This window comes from Puma concolor, chromosome A1, assembly GCF_028749965.1.
Source record: "Puma concolor isolate L17-30 chromosome A1, mPumCon1.1.hap2, whole genome shotgun sequence".
In the NCBI taxonomy this organism is placed as follows: Eukaryota; Metazoa; Chordata; class Mammalia; order Carnivora; family Felidae; genus Puma; species Puma concolor.
Genome location: NC_141667.1, coordinates 168,388,034 through 168,411,026, shown reverse-complemented (window position 1 = coordinate 168,411,026; position 22,993 = coordinate 168,388,034). Strand labels below are relative to the sequence as shown.

At 38.7% G+C, this 22,993-nt stretch overlaps 1 protein-coding gene across 2 annotated transcripts in view; it reads right to left on the bottom strand.

Moving 5' to 3' along the window:
- The window catches only part of FGF14 (fibroblast growth factor 14), a 628,696-nt gene that overhangs the window by 597,099 nt on the left and 8,604 nt on the right, over positions 1 to 22,993 (bottom strand). The window contains exon 2 of one of the 2 annotated variants that reach the window (XM_086708520.1): positions 21,698 to 21,732. The exons of the other annotated variant lie outside the window; for it this stretch is intronic. The gene's annotated coding sequence lies outside the window, so the exon portion shown is untranslated. The remainder of the gene's footprint in view (positions 1 to 21,697; positions 21,733 to 22,993) is intronic. 2 annotated transcript variants of the gene reach the window in all.

The window sequence follows — 22,993 nt, the reverse complement described above, 5'->3', positions numbered from 1 at the left end:
TAACCAAGGTATGAAAACAACCTAAATATCCATTAGTGGATGAATGGATAAAGAAAATGTAGTCTGTACATACACAATGGAGTATCATCCAGCCTTAGAAAAGAAGGAAATTCTGCCATTTGTGACAATATGGATAGACCTGGAGGGCATTAGCTAAATAAAGTAAACCAGACACAGAAAGGCAAACGCTGTACAATCTCATTTATATACGGAATCTTAAAAAGTCATAACCATAGAAGCAGAGAATAGAATGGTGATTTCCAGGGGCTGGGGAGAGGGGGAAATGGAGAGGTGATGGTCAAAGGGTACAAAGTTTCACTTATGCAAAATAAGTAATTTCTGGGGATCAACTGCATAGCACAGTGCCTATAGCTAACAATGCTCAATTGTATACTTAAATTTTTCTAAGAGGACAGGTTTTAGGTTAAGTATTCTTACTGCTACTACTACTAATAATAATGGGGGCAAAAGGAAACTTTAGGAGGTGATAGATAGGTCTCTGGCCTCAGTGATGGTGATAACAAGTGTGTTATTTATCCCCAGATTCATCCAGTTGTGTATAATATTTACAGCCTTTTACATTTCAATCACGCCTCAATAAAGTGGTACAAAAATAATTGAAGTTAACAAGCACTTCCTATAACCAAGGGGAGACTCATTACTTTGAGGCTTTTTCTATGCATTATTACTCTTAATCTTCACAACATCCCTATAAGACATGTGCCAGTATCTCTACTTTATAGAGAGACCGAGGCTGAGGTGAAGTAATAATCTGCTATAGGCCAGATAGTGAGGAGGGATGGAAATGAGACTGAAATCCAGGTTTGTCTGGCTCTACAACCACTTGAATATTTGATAATGATATCATATACTGACCTTTAGTGCCCTGATTCTACTAAAAACTAAAGGAAATGCAAAAGTGTTTAAATAAGTTGACACAGAGGTAAATGGTCTCCATATAAGCAAGCTTCTAAGCAAGAATATACGTGTGTGTGTGTGTGTGTGTGTGTGTGTGTGTGGTCAAATACAGCTTTCTCTAAAAATTCTTCTCTAAAGGTGTTTTACAAAGCCAACTATCACTATTCCCCTAAGTTCTTTCATTATGTTTGAAGTTTCCTGAATGGCACATTACTGTCCTAAGAAGCGAGCACACTTCCAAAAGGGCCTACCCAACTTTTCGCTAGAAACGTTGTACAACAGTAAGGCACAGGCAGATAAATACAAAAACAATCTGCTCAGGTACCAGAAAATGAAATGAACATAATACTCTAAGAGCGGAATGTTCATCTGAGTCACACCAAGTAACCTGATTACTGCTAAAGTAAAATTTGAAAATGATTGAAGTGATTTTTACGATCAGCCCTTTGGAAGTCATTCAATAGTGTTGCAAAACTACTTCAAAGTAGATAATTCAAATTTAAATGCCACTCTCTCCTTGGTGTTGTTTACCAACAGTTAAGCATTAAATTGGTGAGCTTGATTTGTTATGTAATTCAACCAGTATATAATTCAAACATTCTTATAATTAAGTCAATATTTGAATAAATGTAATAAACACAAAATCAGACTCGAAAACTATTTGGGAGGGATTTTATAAAAACAATGGCTTTTAACCTTGAGTGCACATTAGAATCACCAAAGGAGATTTAAAAAACACTGATGCCTTGGTCACCTGTGGAGTCACCTGTGGAGATTCTTATACAATTGGACTGAAGTGGGCCCAAGCACTGGGATTTTTAAAGCTTCTCAAATCATTCTAGTACATGGCCAAGGCTGACAGCCAATGCTTCAGCAGGAACCCAAGCATTGGGTGGAAAGTTGGGATGCACATTTCAGGACCCTTCCAACCCTGAAGTAAGCCTGATTGTTATGACCTATGCTATAATATTGCACTAGACTAGACCTGAAGTTTGTGTAAAGTAGGAATAAATTGTTGCAGTAATATTTTTTTGCCACAGGTACTTTCAAAGTACAAATAGGATGCTACATTATTTACACTTCCTTCTCAAAGGTATCCTATCTTCTCCAGGTTCTGAAGAATTGCACATTGAAGAAATATTAAAACAAAGTTATTCAATGAATTAAATTTTTAAATATCTATTGAACATCTACTACCTGCAAAACACTCTTCTAGGTATCAGACATTCCATAATGAGCTAGCCAGAGTCTCAGATTGGGTTGGAACTTACAATTTAATAGGCACATATGGCTGTAATACAAAGGTAAGGTAAATGTGTTTGACATCTAAGCCCAGGATGGTTCAATTTAAGAGATTACATCCAGCTGTGAAGAAGGGGGAATGCAGGGAGGATTATGTTTTTAAGAGTATAAAAGTCCATACCTTATACATTTGATTGAAGGAAAATAAATAGTAAAGTAACATCTTAAAGTTGTAGATCAGATTTCATGAATATCCATAAACAGAGGGGTCAGGCTCCTCTCTAACGGCACCAAACATTTGCTGACAGGAATTTTGTCACCCCAAATCAAACCAATCCCTTCTAGAGATTCTTTCAATCAAAGGCTAAAGTGAACTTTTCTAAAGTGACCCAAGATATATTGGCAATCTGTGCAATCTAACCAAATTCCCAATACCTTGAAGCAATTTCGTAAAAATACAAGCTTGTTGGTGAATTATGCTGATACCACAGTAGAAAGAACACTTGAGAAATGAAAAAATGTCAGTTAATAAACAGATGTTTGCAAACCTCCATTTCAGACAACTAACCTTACACAAACCAGAGTTTAGGAAGGCAAAGCAATACATCAGATCTAGAGTTTAAGGAAGACTTGGACAAAATAGCCTATAACATCTGGCCAGGCATTTCAGCCGACTCTACCCCAATAGAACTGGAAATTTGGAGAGTGATAGGAAAAGTCATCCACTCAGATAAAAAGTAATACCTCTGCAGCCATAATTACACCCCACACACAAAATCCACATCCATACACAATCTTAATCCTCATTACTAGTTAGGATCAATCAAGGGGCAGGTGCTCAGCGGGAACCAGAAGTACGTTGTATTCCTCCTGCTCTAATAGCAGCAAGGTGTGCAAATCACAGCAGTGATCAAACCACAGCCAGCAGAGAGTGTGATTCAAATAAAATGTTTTGGCTGAAGGTATAAGATGTTGGAGTGTACTAATGACCAGTAAGTCAAGTCTTTGACACAAATTATAATTCTATAATGATAATGATGCAGAAGACTGAGAAAGGTTTTTTCACTTAAAAAATCAAATTAAATCTATCATATAAATCTACCTTCTAAGTGAAGTAAATTAAAGACCTGACGTTCAGAAGATAAGACTGCGTATATGAGAAGCAACATTCTGAAGTATAAAATTGAGTCTGTAATTGAGAGCTGTGTCCTCCAAATTCCATTAATGGAAAACATTCACATGAGTTTCTTTCCACACAAGATAACCAATCCTTAGTCTTAAGAAAACCCAACCTCGGGGCGCCTGGGTGGCACAGTCGGTTAAGCGTCCGACTTCAGCCAGGTCACGATCTCGCGGTCCGTGAGTTCGAGCCCCACGTCAGGCTCTGGGCTGATGGCTCAGAGCCTGGAGCCTGCTTCCGATTCTGTGTCTCCCTCTCTCTCTGCCCCTCCCCCGTTCATGCTCTGTCTCTCTCCGTCCCCAAAATAAATAAACGTTGAAAAAAAAAATTAAAAAAAAAAAAAAAAAGAAAACCCAACCTCAAATAAAATGTCAATAAAAAATTCACTGCCTTCTTTTTTATTTTTCAAATCTGCTCCTTAAAAAGATCAACAACAGGGGCACCTGGGTGGCTTAGTTGGTTGGACGTCTGACTTGGGCTCAGGTTATGATCTCATGGTTTGTGGGTTCAACCCCACATCGGGCTCTGTGCTGACAGCTCAGAGCCTGGAGCCTGCTTTGGATTCTGTGTCTCCTTCCCCCTCTGCCCCTCCCCTGTTCATGCTCTGTCTCTCAAAAATAAATAAACATTAAAAAAAATGATCAACAATAGATTAAAAACTACATGCATAAAGGCACAAATCATAACCAAAAGAATAGGGTAGCCTAATGTACCTCCTTTTTTAAAATGTATCTTCTCTCTTTATTGAGTTCAAACCTAACTGAAATTTAAAAAGTCTGTTAATTCTGAAGCTGTAGTATCTAGAGTCCATTTCTCACGTTGATATTCAGATTTTAAGGAATAAGTCAGGGACGCCTTGGGCAACTCAGTTGTTTAAGCATCCAACTTTGGCTCAGTTCATGATCTTGCAGTTTGTGAGTCTGAGCCCCGTGTGGGGCTCGGTGCCTACAGCTCAGAGCCTGGAGGCTGCTTCGGATTCTCTCTGCCCCTTCCCCCAACTTGTGCACTCTCTTGCACACTCTCTCTCTCTCAAAAGTAAATAAACATTAAAAATGTTTTTAAAAATGAATAAGTCAGTGACTTCTCTTGTCAATAAAAAATACCTGACTGATTTCTATGGCTTAAACACTGGAGTCTGTAAGGGGCTCTGTTCTAAGATGTCTTCTCACTGTCTCTCCTCTATGCCCTCTTCATTCCTAAGCTTTCTGTTATTGGCCACACACAGGTGATGTCACCATGTCTTTATGTAGCCCAGGCCTCTGTTCTGACTAGCAGATACAATTGCTTAGTCTGTAATGCTCTCAAAACATGTTTTTCCTCACACACAGCCTTAGAAAGAACTCCCACTACTATCAAGTTCTAAATAAATAGCAAAGGAAGTACAAAATAACTTTAAAAGAAACTTCATCATCTTGGTGTTATGTAAAATATTCAATAGAAAATCACTTACTGTAGTTAGTTGACTGACATTTTGAATCAGGCCATTCACCTTCACTTGCTAGGTTCCCAAGTATACTTTCTCAGCACATTGAAGTGTGTTTTCCCATGGCATTCTCAACAAAAAGAAAAGTCTGGTATTCCTTGCAGCTCCGGAATGATAAGTAGCCATCACAAGCCCAGTGGTGCAAGGACTTAGAAACAGCCTCAGTCACCTGATTTCTGCAGTGGCAGGTGTGTTCGCTGGGTCCAAACTCTTCTCCCACCCAACACAGGATTCTCATGAGGCAGGGCATTTCCTAAAAGCCCTTGAAAGAGGCAAAATCAAACTAGACTTTAAATCTCTAGGTTATTTTTTTTTTCCTAAGGAAAAAAATGGAACGACAGAGCCCAAAGTCGTTAGGTAGGAACAAAGAAAGGGCTATGATTTTCATGAATAATACAAAATTGACAACACAGCTATTTATAGTGTTTGGGTGTGAGCAGCATCACCAACAGCAAAACAAAGAATTAAATACACAATAGAAGGGGAAGTGTTGAAAAAAAACTAACAAAAGCCCAGTAGCAAAAATGAGAAGTTCAAAGCTACAAATGAGACTTTTACAATGGAAGAAGTAAAAGTAAAGAATAGTCGGGAGGCAAATCTCTTAGATAGCAAAACAAAGGCACACAAAGTTCATTTTAAAATGTGCTTTATTCATTCAGAACCAGGGTAAAAAGCATTAGAGAATGAGAACAACCCATAAAATTCACTTCAAAGTTTTTGAGCTAATTATTGTTAGATATAAGCAGTTAAGGAAGATAATAAGAAGAATGAAGTAAAATATACAGAAGTTTAAAAATATTTTAAAATATTCATTTCACTCTATAGAGATGATGAAGGCTCATCTCTACAATACACACAGGAAAAAGCAGGTACTGTAAAATTCTAGCACAGATATTGGACAACATTCTTTAGCTCAAGAACAATATAAGGACTTCATTCGGAACTGTTTGCAGTCAGTCCCACTCTGGGCAAAATACAAAATGTTCTAGGCTCCTTTAGGCCCTGGAGGCTTAGGAGCAAAGATCTGGTTGGGCCCTTTGTACAAAGGAGGCTTAGTGAGTAAACACCTTCTACTAGAGCCTCTAAGTCTGTCTTCCTTCAACCTTTATTTGGACACTTATAAAAAATTTATTTATGAACCCTATAGCATTAGCTACGGGTAAAAGCTTGATAACATTATATTAATTAAAAAATAATAGTTATTTTAGCATAGGTCACCCACTGGAAAATCTAGGAAAGAAACTTTCTGACTGAGACGTGAGGGGCAAGGAACAAATAGGTAAGTGTGTGTGTGCTGGGTATTGGGTCAGGTACTTTACTTATTTATTCTCTTGTAGTCAGCACCAATATGTAAAGGAGATATTCTCCCTCCACGACCAAACACAAAACAAACCTAACAAATAAAAACAGCTCTGAGGTCCAGAGAAATCACAGCTAGGATATCAATCTTTATCTAAATCCAAAGTTCACACACTTTTACTGCGGTCTTTATCAGGAAAAAAAAAGGCAACAAAAAAATTTTTTTTGAATATACAACTATCTAGCGGTCATTGTCAAAGGAAAACAATAACCACACAGAAGAACTGAGTGGCCTTTAGACAGAGTAACCCAAAACCAGCCCACCAGACTGATAGGACTGGGGACATCCTGGCTAGCACGAGCCAGAAGAAGAGAAAATCAGCTGGTTTGGACTTGCTTGTGTCAGAAGATCCTTCTCTAACATGGAGGAAGGCATAAAGGACTGAAGTTTTCTATGCTTCCTTTAAGTAAAATGCCCAGGCAAATAAAAATCCAGATTTTTAAGTATTTCCTTTTTTATTTTTATTTTCTTTAATTTTTTTTAACATTTACTTTAATTTTTGAGAGACAGAGAGTGATGGAGCATGAGCCAGGGAGGGGCAGAAAGCGAGGGAGTCACAGAATCCAAAGCAGGCTCCAGGCTCTGAACTGTCAGCACTGAGCCCCACGCAGGGCTCAAACTCAGGAACCACGAGATCATGACCTGAGCAAAGTCAGATGTTTAACCAACTGAGCCACCCAGGCGCCCCAAGTATTTCCTTTTTTAAATATTATAATAACACCATCAAAAACCACTACTAAAGCGGTTATTTGTACCTAGAGCTTCACTCCCAAATTTAGGTTAGAGATATCTTAATTAAGAACCTTAAGAAAAATATCACCATTACTTTCAAGGAAATCAAACTTATTCTAACCTGCATCCATACAGCAAACCTACTAGGTGAAGCAGTATGTCTGACACCGGAGATGAAGAAATAGCAGCGATATCACTGTGGTATTCATTTGTATATCACCCGTACACATAGGTAATGTGCATACACACACACACCATTTATTATATGTTTCTAGATGTTAAATATGCATATAGATTAGGCAAAAGAACATCAGCATGCTCATATACTGACGTGAACAATCCTACCCTGTTCTCAAGTCTGGGGACCGTACTCTAGCTAGAAAGGTGAAACAAAATCATCTCACATAACTGCACTCTTCTCTGGCAATGCACTTGAAAATAAAATATTTTTTTGATATCATCAAACAAAAAAATTAGCTTTGGAGAGGAAAACTATTATGTTCCTTAGAAAATAACACCAGGAACTTCCAAAGCTTTCACTGGAAAGCCAGCCAGGCCTTTTATAGCCTCAGTCGTGCCTCCTGAGATTCATCTCCCCTTTGGGTACCTCACTAATGATGGCCTCAAGGGAGAGAATACTAAAATTTCTCTGAGTTTCATACTCTGGTTGAAGCAAAAGTAAACGGCCCTTCTCCTAATTTCCTAGCACACAGTCAAGGCAAGGCCATAATACTTAAATATAAGTTTATTAAATACTTGGACATAACACAAAGAGAATCAACCTAGAATGTCATGGAACCAGATAATCTAGCATATAGTTTACCTGTTTTCAGTTTAGACTTCAATACACGAACACCTCCCTACTAAGCTTCCAACCTGCCCCAAATGCCTCATTACTAGTAACCTAATAACCAAACCCAAGAGAAGCATTAGGGAGACTATGAAGTTTCTTTTCCTATGTAGTTTACTCCCACTCTCAAGGCTCAGGTTCATGCCAGAACCTTTCCTCAGATCATTGGACCTGAGAACATCCACCTGCTATGGGAGAAGCTCTATTCACACATGATGACAGGGCTTTGCTTTACTTTACTAGAAAATAGGGTGATTTTTTTAATGCAAAGCCACAGTAAGCTGTAGCAGCAGGATTGTTCTGTTACAACTCTAGATGACATTCATATCAAGGAATGTTTAGGTTTTGCAAGAGATATTTAAGAAGTGAACCAGAATACGTTTAAATAAAAGAAGTATAATTTATATCTCACAGTGACTTCTCACCTTCATTGCATTAAGTAAGCTAAATAGACAAATTAAATGTAAATATAGTATCATATTGTCAATATATTAATGAAATGCCCATGCTTTGAAAATAAACAGATGAGAATAGTCAGAGCAATATTTCAATCAAAGATAAATATATAAAAGTTGTTCACTCTATATATCTATAGCTAGTCTGTGTTCTATTTTCACAAGGACATGAATATCTTAAAAGTGTTTATAGGGATGCCTGGGTGGCTCAGTCAGTTAAGCATCCAACTTCAGCTCAGGACATGATCTCGCAGTTCGTGAGTTCAAGTCCCATGTTGGTCTCTGTGCTGACAGCTCAGAGCCTGAAGCCTGCTTAGAGTTCTGTGTCTCCCTCTCTCTCTGCCTCTCCCTGTCACGTACTCTGTCTCTCTCTCTCTCTCTCTCAAATAATAAACATTAAAAAAAGTTTATGTTTCACAGGATATTAATTTTTTAAGTGTTTATAAGCTAAACTACAGTAAAAGTAGGCATGTATTGCTACTAAAAATTTTCACAGTACCCCATTATAGTTTCATGTAACATACAACAAAATTCAATTCTTTGAAATATCAAGACATTTTAGTTTGTTTTTTAGTAAAACAAATTAAGCAGAGTAAAAAGTTCTTTTGGTTATATATTAATTTAAAATAAGATTTATAAGTCTCATGAGATTTTCAACAAATACTACTTGGACAGTTGAATGTCCACAAGCAAAGGAATGAAGCTGGGCCCCTACCTTACACAAAATATGAAAATTAACTCAAAATGGACCAAAGACTCAAATGTAAAAGGGTTAAAAGTCTCAGAAGAAAACTTAGGAATAAATATTTAGTTAGGAAATGGTTTCTTAGAGATGACACCAAATACACAAATGACAAAAAAAAAAAAAATAGATAAATTGAACTTCATCAAAATTTAAAATTTTGTACATCAGAGGACACCATCAAGAAAGAAACAGTTCGTAAAAGAAAATCATTTGTAATTTGTAAATCATATACTTAATAAGAAACATATCCAGAATATATAAAGAACTCTTACAAATCAAAAATTAAAAAACGAATAATCCAGTTAAAAATGGGGGAAAAAGCTTGAAAACACATTTCTCCAAGGAAGATATACAAATAGCCAATAAGCACATGAAAAGAAGTTCAATGTCATTAGTCATTAGAGAAATGCAAATCAAAACCACAATGACATACTACTTCACACTCACTGGGATGACTGTAATCAAAACAACTGACAATAACAAAAGTTGGCAAGAATGTGGAGAAGCTGAAACCCTCAGCTGTTGCAGGAGGAAATGCAAAATTGTGCAGCTGCTTTAAGAAACAATTTGGTGGCCTCTAAAAGTATTAACATACAATTATCATCTGACCAGCAATTCTGCTTGGTATATACCCAAGAGAACTGAAATTTTTGGGTAAAACTTATACACAAATGCTCATAGCAACACTGTATCTAGTAACAAAAAAAAAAAAAAAAAATGGAAACAACCCAAATGTGCATCATGTGAAGAATGAATAAACAAAATGTGGCATATCTACTACACAATGGAACGCTACTGGATAATAAAACAGAATGAAGAACTGATATGTTCCACAACATAGATGAACCTCGAAAACATTATGTTAATCAAATGAACTCATATATTGTATGATTACGTTCATATGAAATATCCAGAATGAGCAAACCCCACAGAAACAGCGTATGAGGGGAGGCAGAAACAGGGAGTGACTGCTGTATGGAGCTTCTCCGTAAGTCAATGAAAATGTTCTTAAGTTAGATAGTGGCAATGGTTGCAGTTGCACGATACCTGAATATACCTAACAGTTATTGAAATGTACACTTTAAAAGAGTAAATTTTAAAGTGTATGAACTATATCTCAATAAAGCTCTCATAAAAATGAGATAGGAGAAATACATTCACAACTATATTATAGTTGTATTACAAATTACTTTAGATTTCTTCTACTACAGAAAATGTTCTTCAGTTTTATTAGTCATTAGACAAGTATGCCTACTGATAGCCAAGTAAACATATTAAGAAGAAGAAAAAATGCACAAAGACCCCCAATGGCATTTCTGGCGGGCCTTGTGGGCAGAAAACAATTTCCAGTCATAACATATTTTAGTTGTTACGATTTTTCATTGTATTTTTCAACTTAAAAATGTACCCTGCCTAACACGAAATGCTATGTAAGAACAGCCATGGACTCTGCATTCTGTCTGGAATACTGTAGCCCAAATCTATCCCTCATTTGGTCCAACACACAGAATCTCATGACACAACTGGCAGTGGCAAAGGGAAAAGGAAACAGGAGAAGAGGGGAAGGAGGATGATCAGTTCATTCCTCCACCTCTAGCAATATTGCTCCTTTAGCTCCAGGACTGACCATACCCAGCATCCTTTCTCTACCCAACCTTTCAATCCCCTCTATCCCCCTAGAAACACTAAGACCCCGTCTTCATGAATCATCCTCTGGGCCAAGCACACCATTCTTCATATAGAAGGAATTCAGTACGTCTTAGGTGTTGAATTGGCTGCCTGAAATGGGACTTCATGCTTTGAAAATGTTACCAAAAATTGCAATAGCTTCTTTTGAAAAAGGAAACCAATCCTCAGACATTAAAATCTAAAATATCAGTTCTCAATCATGGTGTCTAAATCACTCATATACCATGATCAGCTGTACAGTGTTGCTCAAGTAATTTGTTACTAACAATAAAGTAACAATATTTGTCAATGATTGACTTTTTTAAATGTTTTATTAAGTAATCTTTACACCCTACGCGGGGGTCAAATTCACGACCCCCAGATTGTGTCACAGGCTCCTCTGACTGAGCCAGCCAGGTGCCCTGACATTTTTATATAATTAAAATATATTCAAAGTTATTGTTCTAATAATGTCCCTGTTCTATTACTTCTAATATCATTTCTTAAATAGAGAAAGGAGTAAATGACAACTAGTGGGCAGAGACAGTTATTCAGAGAAGTGTATTAGACATGAGGATATTATCTATGGTGACTCAGACAGAGTTTGATTCTTTCCAGAAAGCCCTCTGTGCCCTCTTGTTAGCCCCATAGCATCAGAGCCAGGGAAATGAAAGATCACACTGTCATATGACTACACCCTACAATATTAATCAAAATAAATTACTTAGATGTTATACCCTATAGATACATACTAGAAGCCTACATATTTTATTTGTTTAATTAAACTATAACTTTGAATCCAAATGGGGGTCAGTCCCAAAGTGAACACAGGTAATTAAAGGAAGTCTTAGAATCAGGGCTATTATCTCCTCCTTCCTTATCAAATGAAGTAGTCAAAGGAAAACAAAACAACAAACAAACACAATAAACAAAAAAATAATGTGTGAGAGCATCTAAAATAACCAGAGTTTCCCCATTTTATTTCTTTAGATGGATGTTTAATAAGGCGATATGGAAGAGTCATAGCAGCCTTTAGGAGATCATAAAGTAAAAAAGTATTGGCAACTACTGGCAAATACAGTAGCCCCCCCTCCACCTTACATGTAGGGTATAAGTTGTTGCAACACGTCCAGTGGGTGCCTGACAGCCTGGACCCTACCAAACACCTACAGGTGATTCTTCTTATACACACAGACGTAATTATAAACTAGGTACAGTGAGAAATTAACAACAATAATAAAATAGAGCAATTATCTCACTGCTTCCGGTCCACAGCTGAAACCTTGGGAAGCAAAACCAGGGATACTCAGGGACTACTGACCGGCTCACCATGGACAACGGGAATCAGCGATGATGGATATCTTAAAACTCCTGCATTAGCCATATGAAGACAACAGCCACAGAAGTCAGAGTGTTTTTCATTTCCTATTAGTAAGTTTTTTTTAAATAGCCTAAAGTCCTATTCATTATATATATTTTTTTCTTTCGTGTCTTATTTTCTGCTTTTCATCTAATACCTGTCCATACACAGGGAAATCATGATAGAAAACAACACTGAAACCTATAAAAAACCTACAGTGGTAATTTAATATACCATATATTTGGAGGTAGCAACTCTACCTACATGGTCTACTTATTGGAAAGCAGTTTAAAGTGTATCAATCCTTAACTACCCAATACCAAGATGACTGACTAGCCAGCCTGATTTAGGAAGCAGATATGCTTTAAAATGTCTTGTTCAATCATTACATCCTATGCTGCAGATCTTGGTATCTAATTTTAATTGCAAATCATCTCAACAACAGCTACTTGAAAGCCATGAAATGAACTGGTGAAAATATGAAACATTTTGTTTTTTAATTTCAAAATCACAAGTTTAAAAACACAAAATATATCATCTATTATTTTTATATTTGAGTTTCGTATTCGCATTTTGTATCCTACCTCCTAGCTATTTTTTTTCCTGCTTTCAAATTGCTTTTAAAATGAACCCTTCTTGGGGCGCCTGGGTGGCGCAGTCGGTTAAGCGTCCGACTTCAGCCAGGTCACGATCTCGAGGTCCATGAGTTCGAGCCCCGCGTCAGGCTCTGGGCTGATGGCTCAGAGCCTGGAGCCTGTTTCCGATTCTGTGTCTCCCTCTCTCTCTGCCCCTCCCCCGTTCATGCTCTGTCTCTCTGTGTCCCAAAAATAAATAAACGTTGAAAAAAAAAAAAAAAAAATTTAAAATGAACCCTTCTCTAATGGCTCTCTTGGGTGAAAGATTGTATCAGCCTACAGATTGGGTAAGTGTAAAAACATCCAGGATTTAGTGATAAACTAAAATACCTAGCATACCTTCCATAAATACATTCAACACACTTAGTGTTTACCCTTCAAACTTAAAAAATTCAAACCACAATTTAGTTAAAATAGTGTATCACTATTCAGCAGCTCAAAATATGGATATTTTGCCATAATGTAAGATAGCAATTAGGAAATAAATATAATGTGTATTACCCGAAAATTACTTTCATGCAATTTTTTGAAATTCCTTGTACCAGTATTGCCATATTTATTAGCAGTACCAACTTCTATCATTTTCCTTAATTTTCTTATAATTCTGAAGTGTAGATAAGAACTCCTAACGAGGGCCACCTGGGTGGCTCAGTCAGTTGAGCATCCGACTCTTGGTTTTGGCTCAGATCGTGATCCCAGGGTTGTGGAATCGAGCCCCACATCAGGCTCCATACTGAGTGTGGAGCCTGCTTAAGATTCTCCCTCTCTCTCTCTCTCTCTCTCTCTCACTCTCATTCTCACTCTCTCACTCTCACCCCCCCCCGCCCCTCTCCCTTGCTTACTCTCTCTGTCTCTCTCATAAAAAAAAAGAATAGCTCATAATGAAATATATGATATTAAAAAGTATTTCTAGCAATTATAAATTTAAAAGAATACAAGAAAGAAAGGGTCAAGGATCTGCCTTACATTTAAACTGTTACTGCAAAAGGAAAAGCATGGACAGGCAAAAACCATTACCAACAGTCACAGAGATAACACCTCCTTCTGTTTGGGATAATACAAATAAGAGAGGAAGGTTATGATTCACAGAGTGCGTTCAGTGGCTCTAATGACCTTTCTCAAGGCTCTCACAAACACATGTTATTGAGCACCAGAAAGACTGGATAAGAAAGTGTGCACATACCTGTGCTAATCCATAGGATGCAGTGTGGATTCTGGAGTAGCATCTTTATATGCAAAGGGTGTACATTTTAATTTTTTATTCAGAGCTATGCTAATACAACATTCAGGCCCTTTACTTAACTCTGCAGTATTCTGACCTTTCGCATGGTACAACCATTACGTTTACCCTAATTTGCTAAAGGTTTGATTAATTCAATTATGTGCGAATCCAGAGAAATGACAGAATTCAGGTTTATGCTTCCAATTTGCTCCCAGTGCAGGGCATTTACTACTACTATCACCACCTAAAATGAACCCATTCCCCTTCTTGTATGAATTATGCTTGTGATCCTGTAAGCACCACGCTTACAAACTATGACCTTTAATAAGGATCCCAGCTCTAAATCAAAGAAGCTGAACCTGCTGCTTTTAAGGCATCATTAGGTATGTTTTTATAAAGTTTGAATAGCCATTAATAATTTAATTAATACTCTTATTTTAACAAAAGTTATCTTCCTTAAAACATCAAGTTTATAAAGACATGCAAGAAAGAGATATTGACCCCGAAAACACAATTCAAATTTCACAACATAAAGTGGAAAAATAAAATTTATTTCTAGCAGTTGTGCTTTTAAAAACTATTCCTTAATGCACGTCCCCAGTAACCCTTGATCCACTAATGGTCACTAAGGATTGCCAAGACACATGTCCACTACCAGAGCTTGAACAGCACACTGTATCAGGACTCTTATAGAAAAAAATGTGGTCCTAGTTCTTGAAACATCCAAATAGCCTTATATCCAAATAGCCCATGACATTTGTAGTCCTTCCCAGCATGGTGTTTCACTGGAAAACATCATCATGCAGAGAAATAAACTGCTGTGATGAATACTTAAGTACTACAAAGTTGTTCGGCACTCACCTTGAAAGAACTGAAGGTCATTCATTCTCACCTTATTTGGAAAGGCAATAAAGCTACCAGAGCTAGAGAATTTAAACTGGGAGTTGGCCTTAAATTACGTAAAACATGTGTTTGTCTATGTATCAGCAACATGCAACCTTCAAAGGTATATTAGCTACATTTCCTGTCTCACATTCTCAGCAAATCATCGACTTCAGGGAATACATTGAAGCCACCTAGAGCCTCCCCAATGACATCTCTTTGGCCCATTCACGCCTTTTATTTCAGCCATCCCTCATTTTTTTTTTTTAATTTGTTTATGTTTATTTACTTGGAGAGAAAGAGAGAGAAAGAGGGTTGGGGTGGAGCAAGAGGGACAGAGAGAGAATCCCAAGCAGGCGCTGTGCTTGCTGTCATCACAGAGCCCAACACGGGGCTCGATCCCACAAACTGTGAGATCATGACTTGAGCCAAAATTGAGAATCGGGCACTTAACCGACTGAGCTGCCCAGGTGCCCCTTTCAGCCATGCTTCAAAGCTCAGAGGACGCAGTGGCCTTCCTGTTCCAGAGTGTCTAGATGTGCCTTTGGTTTATCCCTTCCCAAGCACTGAGACCTAGTGCTCACTGCGGCAGCACATATACAAGCAGAGACCTATTTCAGCAGCCCACATGCAGTCATACTCAGAACCACACCTTAATCCGAGCTTTGTTTCCCATATCCAAGTAAGAAAGGACATTTCACTTGACTGCTTTTTACTATGAAAGGCCTCCCTCTTCCTAGTGCTACCCTCCCACAGCCAGCTCCACCAGTCACACTTTCCAGCTGTATTGGAGCAATTCTCAAGAACGTCACTCCCCCTGCAGAGACATTCTCTAGTTCACGCATTTTTACCACATCCAATCTAAACTCCTCTGCCAGGCTTTTGGACTCCAAACTATGAATCCTCTAATCCTTGAAAATATGGTTTTATTAACATTCCCATAAATTCCCAGACATGTACCTTTCCCCCAGCCTTTGACTTTCACTCACATTACTCCCCCTGCCAGGAATACACTTCTTTCTCTCTCCTGCCAACTGAAACGTGCATTCAAGAGTCAGCTCAGGTCACACTTCTCTAAAAGATTTCCCTTTCCTCGCCTTACATCCCATATGGGTCTCCTATAGCATCCCAGGTAGCCTTTGGTTGTTTAGGACTCTCTCATTTCTGGTATTCTCCCTACATTTAGCTTAAGTACTCATCGGCCAAAGACCAAATCCTTACAAGATGCTTTAAATCTCTCCCAGTAACTAACATAGAACTTAACACACGCTATTTAGTAAATACCGGTAAGTTCATTGTATAGGATGATACATTGTCTATCTTCTCAAAACCTCAGGATCACTTTTGAATTTCCAAATAACAGATATCCTTCTATAGACTAACTGCATCTTTGGAACAAAAAAAATAGCAGTCCTGAGAGAAAGAGAGGGAAAGAAAGTGCTGCTTTTCAGACACAGATTTAAATGACAACTTATCCATGAGATTTCTGCACGTCTCATAACAGCTTTTGTCTCAGACTCTTTGCAAGGATGTTACAGCCTTGGAATCCAGGGATAGCGCCTCCTTCCAGGTTACAAGACAGATTTATTTCCTGACCAGGAAAATGAAGATAATGCCTCCCCACGGGGCAAAGGTTGGACAGCTTTGCAAAGCACTTCTTAAAAGACAGGGGATTGCCTAACCTTGCAGTTCCTAAGCTGTGACACAAACCCTGTGTGCAAGCATCCACCTGGGTCACTCAGCATTGCCCCTGGAGAATCTGGGGCCAAGGGGAATCGATTAGAACATGAAGCTCATGCTGCCTGCTGTGCCCTAAGTAATAAAGTCCTTTATCTCTGACCCAGGAGTCTCCTGTCTTCAGCCAGCATCTATATAACTGGGGCAGACTAACTTGGTAGCCTGCAAACTGGGTCAACTCTCAAACCCTTTGTAGTTTTTGACAACTTCTGGCTGTTAGCCAAAAGCAAGTCTGTTCAATTAGGAGTTTCTAGTTTACAAAAGAAAACAGAAGCTACCACATCAGTCTACACATCTAACACACAATGACATGGGTGAATCTCCAAAACAACATGCTGAGCAAAAGAAGCAAACTCAAAAGTGTGAAGACACCATGATGTAATGATATGAGGGTCTACAGCGGCTAACGTAAAGCGGGAGACATCAGAATGTGGTTGCTTCTTAGGGGAGTCACTTGTGGATAGAACAGGGAAGGAGTTTTCTAGGGTGATGGGAATGTTCTATGTTTTGACTGGGGTGGTGGTTACAAGGATACAATAGTCAAAAGACATCAAACACTACAGTTAAGAACTGTGTGCTTTAATGCATGGAAATCATGCTCAATAAAAAAGCATTACAAGTTCTAAATATCCAAACACTGAATACATTGAAGTCTGTTTTAGTTTCAGGATATAATGATTCACAGACCCACTAAGACAATACTGGTCACATTCTTTGAACATTGTCTTTAGAGAGGCAGTTACAACACAGGGATTTAACAGTCTGCACTCTGGAGTCATACTGCTCAGGTTTTTTGTTAGCCAAGTACTGTCAGGCATCTTCCTTAGCCTCTTCATGCCTGAGTTCTCTCCTGTTAAATACAGTTTGACCTTGGCACAACACCTGGCTTGCAGGCACAGACCCCCTGCACAGCCAGAACTCCACGTTCAACTTTCGACTCCCCAAAAACCTACCTACCAATAGCCTGCTGTTGACTGGAAGTCTTACCAAGAAGGTAAACAGTTGATTAACACATATTTTGTATGTTATACTGTATTCTTATAATAATACCTAACTTTTTCTTAAAATTTTTCAGTCTTTCTAAGCTACACAGTTTGTCTGCCGTTTTTTTTTTCCAATTGTCACAAACCTCAAAAAAATTTCCAATAGATTTATTGAAAAAAGTCCACGTAAGAGTAGACCCACACAGTTCAAGCCCATGTTGTTCAAGGGTCAGCTGTATAAAAAAAAGTTCCTACCTGTGGTTATGAGAACTAACTAGGTAATATAGATAAATTGCCTTGTATGTAGAAAGCATTTACTAAAAAATTGGTTGTAATTATTATTTATTTAAAGATCATGATAACACAAGATTCAAAGTAATTCAGAAAAGGAATTCAGGATATTTATGTTAAAGCAGAGGAGCAATATGCTTTTAAAAATCTGGTAAGTTTAATGTACATTCACTAGTGGGAGTATGAGGTAGAATATTTACTAATAACACCACCCAAAAGTCATTTTTATTATATAATCTAATAAAGCAATAGATCCAAATCATTTTTTTACATGCTACTGAAAGCACAGAAAGAAGAAATTAAGCCAAATAAATTTCACTTCTAGCAAATATCTCAAGTCCAGATAGAGGTGTCTCATTTGCTTTCTGACAGCTGTATTGTTAGCCTTTTTTCCCCTAACGCAATACATGTAAAAGTAGAAGATCCAGTTGAATCCTAATCCAAACCTTGCCTAAAGAGTAAATTGAGGACAAAACTTGTGAAAAACAGGCCTAAAGGAAATATATGAAAGGATCAAATCCTGGGTATCATCGTACAAAGACAGGGAGAGTGGGACAAAGGGGTGAATTCGCAGCGATGGGAAAGCACTTTGGTAAAGGACAAAGCAAATAGGGATCAAACTTCATGGCTCTGCAGATCAGGCCACACTCTATCTTTAGTATATATGCCACTGGTTAATGTCCCCATCAAAAGGCACGTGTGCCACAGAATCACCTCAGCACTTGTGCTCTTTAAGATTATTCCCAAGCTTTTAAAAGGACGTATAATTAGAAAAGAGAAAGTAAACAATAAGCAATACTGATGTAAAATTTCTATCCTTTTAAAATTCATTTTTTACATTGCTTGTTACTGCATCATTAAAATAGTTCTAACATTTAGTATCTACTCCATTAAAAGTCTTTCCAATATTTCATATCCATTATTATATGTATGACATGTGAGGAATTTTATGTCATTGAATTGGCATATGAGTAGAAAATTTCAGTGTAAAAGAAAATATAATGAAGTTAATGAAAAATGCAAATTCCTAGGAAACAAGTCAAATCTTTGGATAATAAAGGAGGAACGAGCATATTGGGTTAGTGTTTTCAACCTGCCCCGCCAGGAAAATGTTGAGGCAGAATGGTGATTACTGAGTATTTAATTATGGAACTGACTCAGGCCTCCTGGCAAACAGAATCATTTCTCTGCTTAAGAATTACAATACCTGGGGTACAGCAGTAACACAACTGAAGATGAGTTTCAGACTTTGAAATAGGTAGCTACTAAAAAAAAAATAAAAACCTACGATTATTTTCATCTTTAAGCCTTATTACATGTTTCTTCTTTTTTTAAAGTACAACAGTAGCGTGCCATGAGCTTCACCCAGGAAGTGGAAAGAATAGAAATTACAATCCCTCCCCAACCACGATTTTTCTAAGAGGCAGCATTACAGAAGAAGTTACCACATACTTCAGTGATCCACTGTGATCATGCAGACAGCAAAATGTTACAGGGGGAAAGGCATTTTAATTATGACTACATTCATTTCTATCTAAAAAGCAGGTGCACACACTTAACGTATGCAAAGTCCATAAAGTTCACACTTCCTTTTCTTGCCAGACCTGAAGAGTTCATCTGAAAAAGTGGCATTTAATTGCACTCCTTGACTCCTCAAACCGAACAAAGTATTGTGTACAAAAACATCTACTCTCGACAAAGAATTGTACATAATCATAAAAAAAAAAAAACTTCTTGGCTTTTCTTCATTGTAAAGAGCTTTTTTCCATCCCTGAGGACTTCCAGCTTTGAAGTGAAGAAAATGAACTTTTTATCATAGAGTGACCCTCCTACAACTGCCTATTTACGTTTTGATCTAAAAAGAGAAACTTGTCAGTTTTCTACCTGCTAATCACCGCTACCACAGCCCTCCTAATGTGGACAGTCTGGAGAGAGCCAAGTTTTTACCCCATGTTTCAAGGAGATGGAAGCATTCTATCTGGCCAATGGTCAGTGGATCCGGATCCACAGGCGTTGTCCAAATCAAAAACCTGTGGTCAAAACATTCTAGACTCCTCCCTCTCCTGCCTTCCCCAGTTCACATTGGCCACTGAAGTTGACAGACTGCCCTTTCTCTCCAGCCCCTGTCACTGTGTTATTTTGGACCTTACCACTTCCACTTCAGTTGCTTCCTTTGTGGCCTTTCTACCTTCAGTCTTGCCCCACTCAAAGCTATTTTCCACGCTGTCACCATAGCAATTGCCTAAAGAATAAATCTGACCATGTCACATAACACATGATCTGTTCCTGACTACTGATAAAGTTTATTTGTATATCAGGACCCACAAAACGGAGGCAGGCCCAGCCACCTGGTCCAAATCACAAATCCAAAACTTAAGGCATCCTGCACGTAATGGGAAACACCTGTCAAGGAAATCTAACATTCACTAATCACAATCCTCCAGCTGGGCTTTAGCTAGCTTACTTTACCTTAGAAAATGGGACCTCCTAGCCTTGTAAGGGAATCCCTAGCCTCCCAGTCAATCATGCTTGTTTCCTTGTTGCCTCTTCCAACGCCTCTTTAAAACTCACACTTGCCCAAAATCCCTTGGGAAGAATGATCCAACTACTTGTGAGGCACTGTACTCCCCCAGTCGAGGATTGTTCTCCCTTGAAGAAAGGACATCAAACTGATTACTAAATTGTTTCAGTTTTGTAAATTGACAGCTTGGCAATGAGATGGGTCCTGAAGACAGCTGCTAAAGATTCTGGGGATGGCTTCTAGAAGCAGGTGATTGTACCCACAGAGCCATTTTATTTGCTGCCTCTCCAGCTGCTCTGGTAAGCCTCTCTCTGATCAAGCTCTGCTTATTTTGCATTCTGAACTCCTCAAGTTTGTTCATCTTAATCCTTCCAGGTGGAAAACTGGGGTGTGAGACTCCAGGGGTTTTTCTTCACAAGGTGGAAAACTGGGGTGTGAGAGACTCCAGATTTTCATGGTTAGACTTAGTAGGCCACATATTTAGGTTTGTAGCCAAACTCATCTATGATTAAGCACGTTGTGGGGGGTGGGGGGCTTTCAAGTCTCAGGAACAGTGCACACAGGCAGTCAGAAACAGTAAGTCTGGCTGAATTATGATGGCTTATTTCAAGGGAAAATAATGGTTACCCTTCAATCTAAGGAAAGCAAGTTGGCAGCCATTGGGGGTGCAGGACTCACAAAACTCAAGGCAAGTCCACAGCACAAAGTGCTAGGAAGGTTGGGGAAATAAATTAACACAAGAAATTCAGACTTTTCTGATGAATGGCACATCAGAATCTAAGTAGGCACAAGTTGGACCATTAAAAGCCATTAGACTATCCACCACTACAAAGAAATAACATATCTAGGGGTGCCTGGGTGGCTCAGTGGTTAAGCATCCAACTTCAGCTCCAGTCATGATCTCACAGTTCGTGGGTTCAAGCCCCACAGCAGGCTCTGTGCTGACAGCTCAGAGCCTGGAGCCTGCTTTGGATTCTCTCTGTCTCTCTTCTCTCAAAAATAAATAAACATTAAAAAAAGAAGAAAGAAATGCCTCCTACTACTCCCTTCTACCCTCCTTTACCTCAGTACTCAGTCTACTAATCCTCCGTCTGCACTGCCTTTCCACTCTAAACACACTGCAAGATGGTAAACAAAAACCTTCCAAATTAATGGCCTATGTCCAGAGGCCCTTATATCTACCCCCAAAGGAGGGTCGCCACATGGGCCCCTCTCGGGGTTGATGGGACTCCAAGGGATTCTCCAGTAAATCTCCACCAGTATTCCCTTAAACAACCAAGGGGAGACTAAAATAAAATTAATTTTAAAAGCTTTGCCAAATTCTGGTAGATGCCCAACTTCACTCTCTACTTTAAACCCCACTCACTCTGGAGACTTGGAGAAAACTGATCAGGGAAACCTGAGAGAAGCCAGCAAAGGGTGGAAATTCTTACCAGAATCAGCTCTCCTGGATCTCTGTCTGTAGTGCCTGGTCAAGAGAGGAAGGTAAAATTTCATGTTATCTCTTCCTTTTCAAGATGCATTGGTTATTGATCCTTTCTCTCCCAAGGACAACTATCGCCTTCTTACTTATCTCATTTTGTGTTCTGAGAACTGGGCTTGGCAACCATCAGGTTGGGGGCCCTCAAAAGATAGCCAGACAGAAATAGAAGTTGCATTACATGTGTGGCTAGTGCCCTACAGATTATTGCCAGCTTTCAAGGGAAGTGGGTCTTTGTTTCAGCTATCTTTGGGAGTGGCTCTGGATCTTGGGAGAGAGGTATCTTTTGCACCTTCTTTGGGAATGCCTCTTGTGTTCAATAGATTGTTCAATACTGCCAGGAATAGTTACTGCTTGTCCTGGCCTAAACCTAACAAGATATTTAAAAGGATGATTTTTTTTTTTAACTAGTTCTATGGTTAGAGCTTTGCTGATATTGGAGGCTGATATTCAGAACCTCATAGGAAATTTTTTAGGCTTTCTGTCCTAAGTCAAATGAAACTATGTACCCAAAAGGAAATAAAAACATTCCAAAGACAAATAGCTCTAAATCTAGAACACAGGAATCTTTTGATTTCCACCTTAGTTGAAGAGCTTCTCCCTGACCTGAAGAAGCAAAGAGAAGATATATAGTTGGATGGGTGGTCAGCCCTTTGAGATCATACAGGTTGCAATACCAATTGTTTGAGGAATTACAAAGAACTGTCCTTATCTTGTAAATTCAGTCTTTACAAGAACAGAATTGCAGCTCTAGAAGCAATTCAAGACCCATCTATCATTTTTAATCAATCCCCAACTCTCCCCCACCCCCCTGCCCTGGCTAATCTATTAAAGTTTGTAGGTATTGTGAAATTTTGGTTTAGGGGGCACTTGGGTGGTTCAGTCAGTTAGGTGACCGACTTCAGCTCAGGTCATGACCTCACAGTCCGTGATTTCGAGCCCCATGTCAGGCTCTGTGCTGACAGCGTGGAGCCTGGACCCTGTTTCAGATTCTGTGTCTCCCTCTCTTCCCCTCCCCCACTCACGCTCTGTCTCTGTCTCTCTCAAAAATAAATAAACATTAAAAAAATTTTTTTGGATTTAGGAAACATGTCCTTGTTGGAGGAGCTGGCATTCTTTCCTTGTGCCTTTGCAATGTAAATGTTCTACCCACTCTTCTCTGGGACCTGAAGGCCACCTCTTTGAAAAGCTAACTTCAGGGAGGTAATTCTTATCAGAAAGAAGGAAGAAAAGATAGAAAGGGACGGGA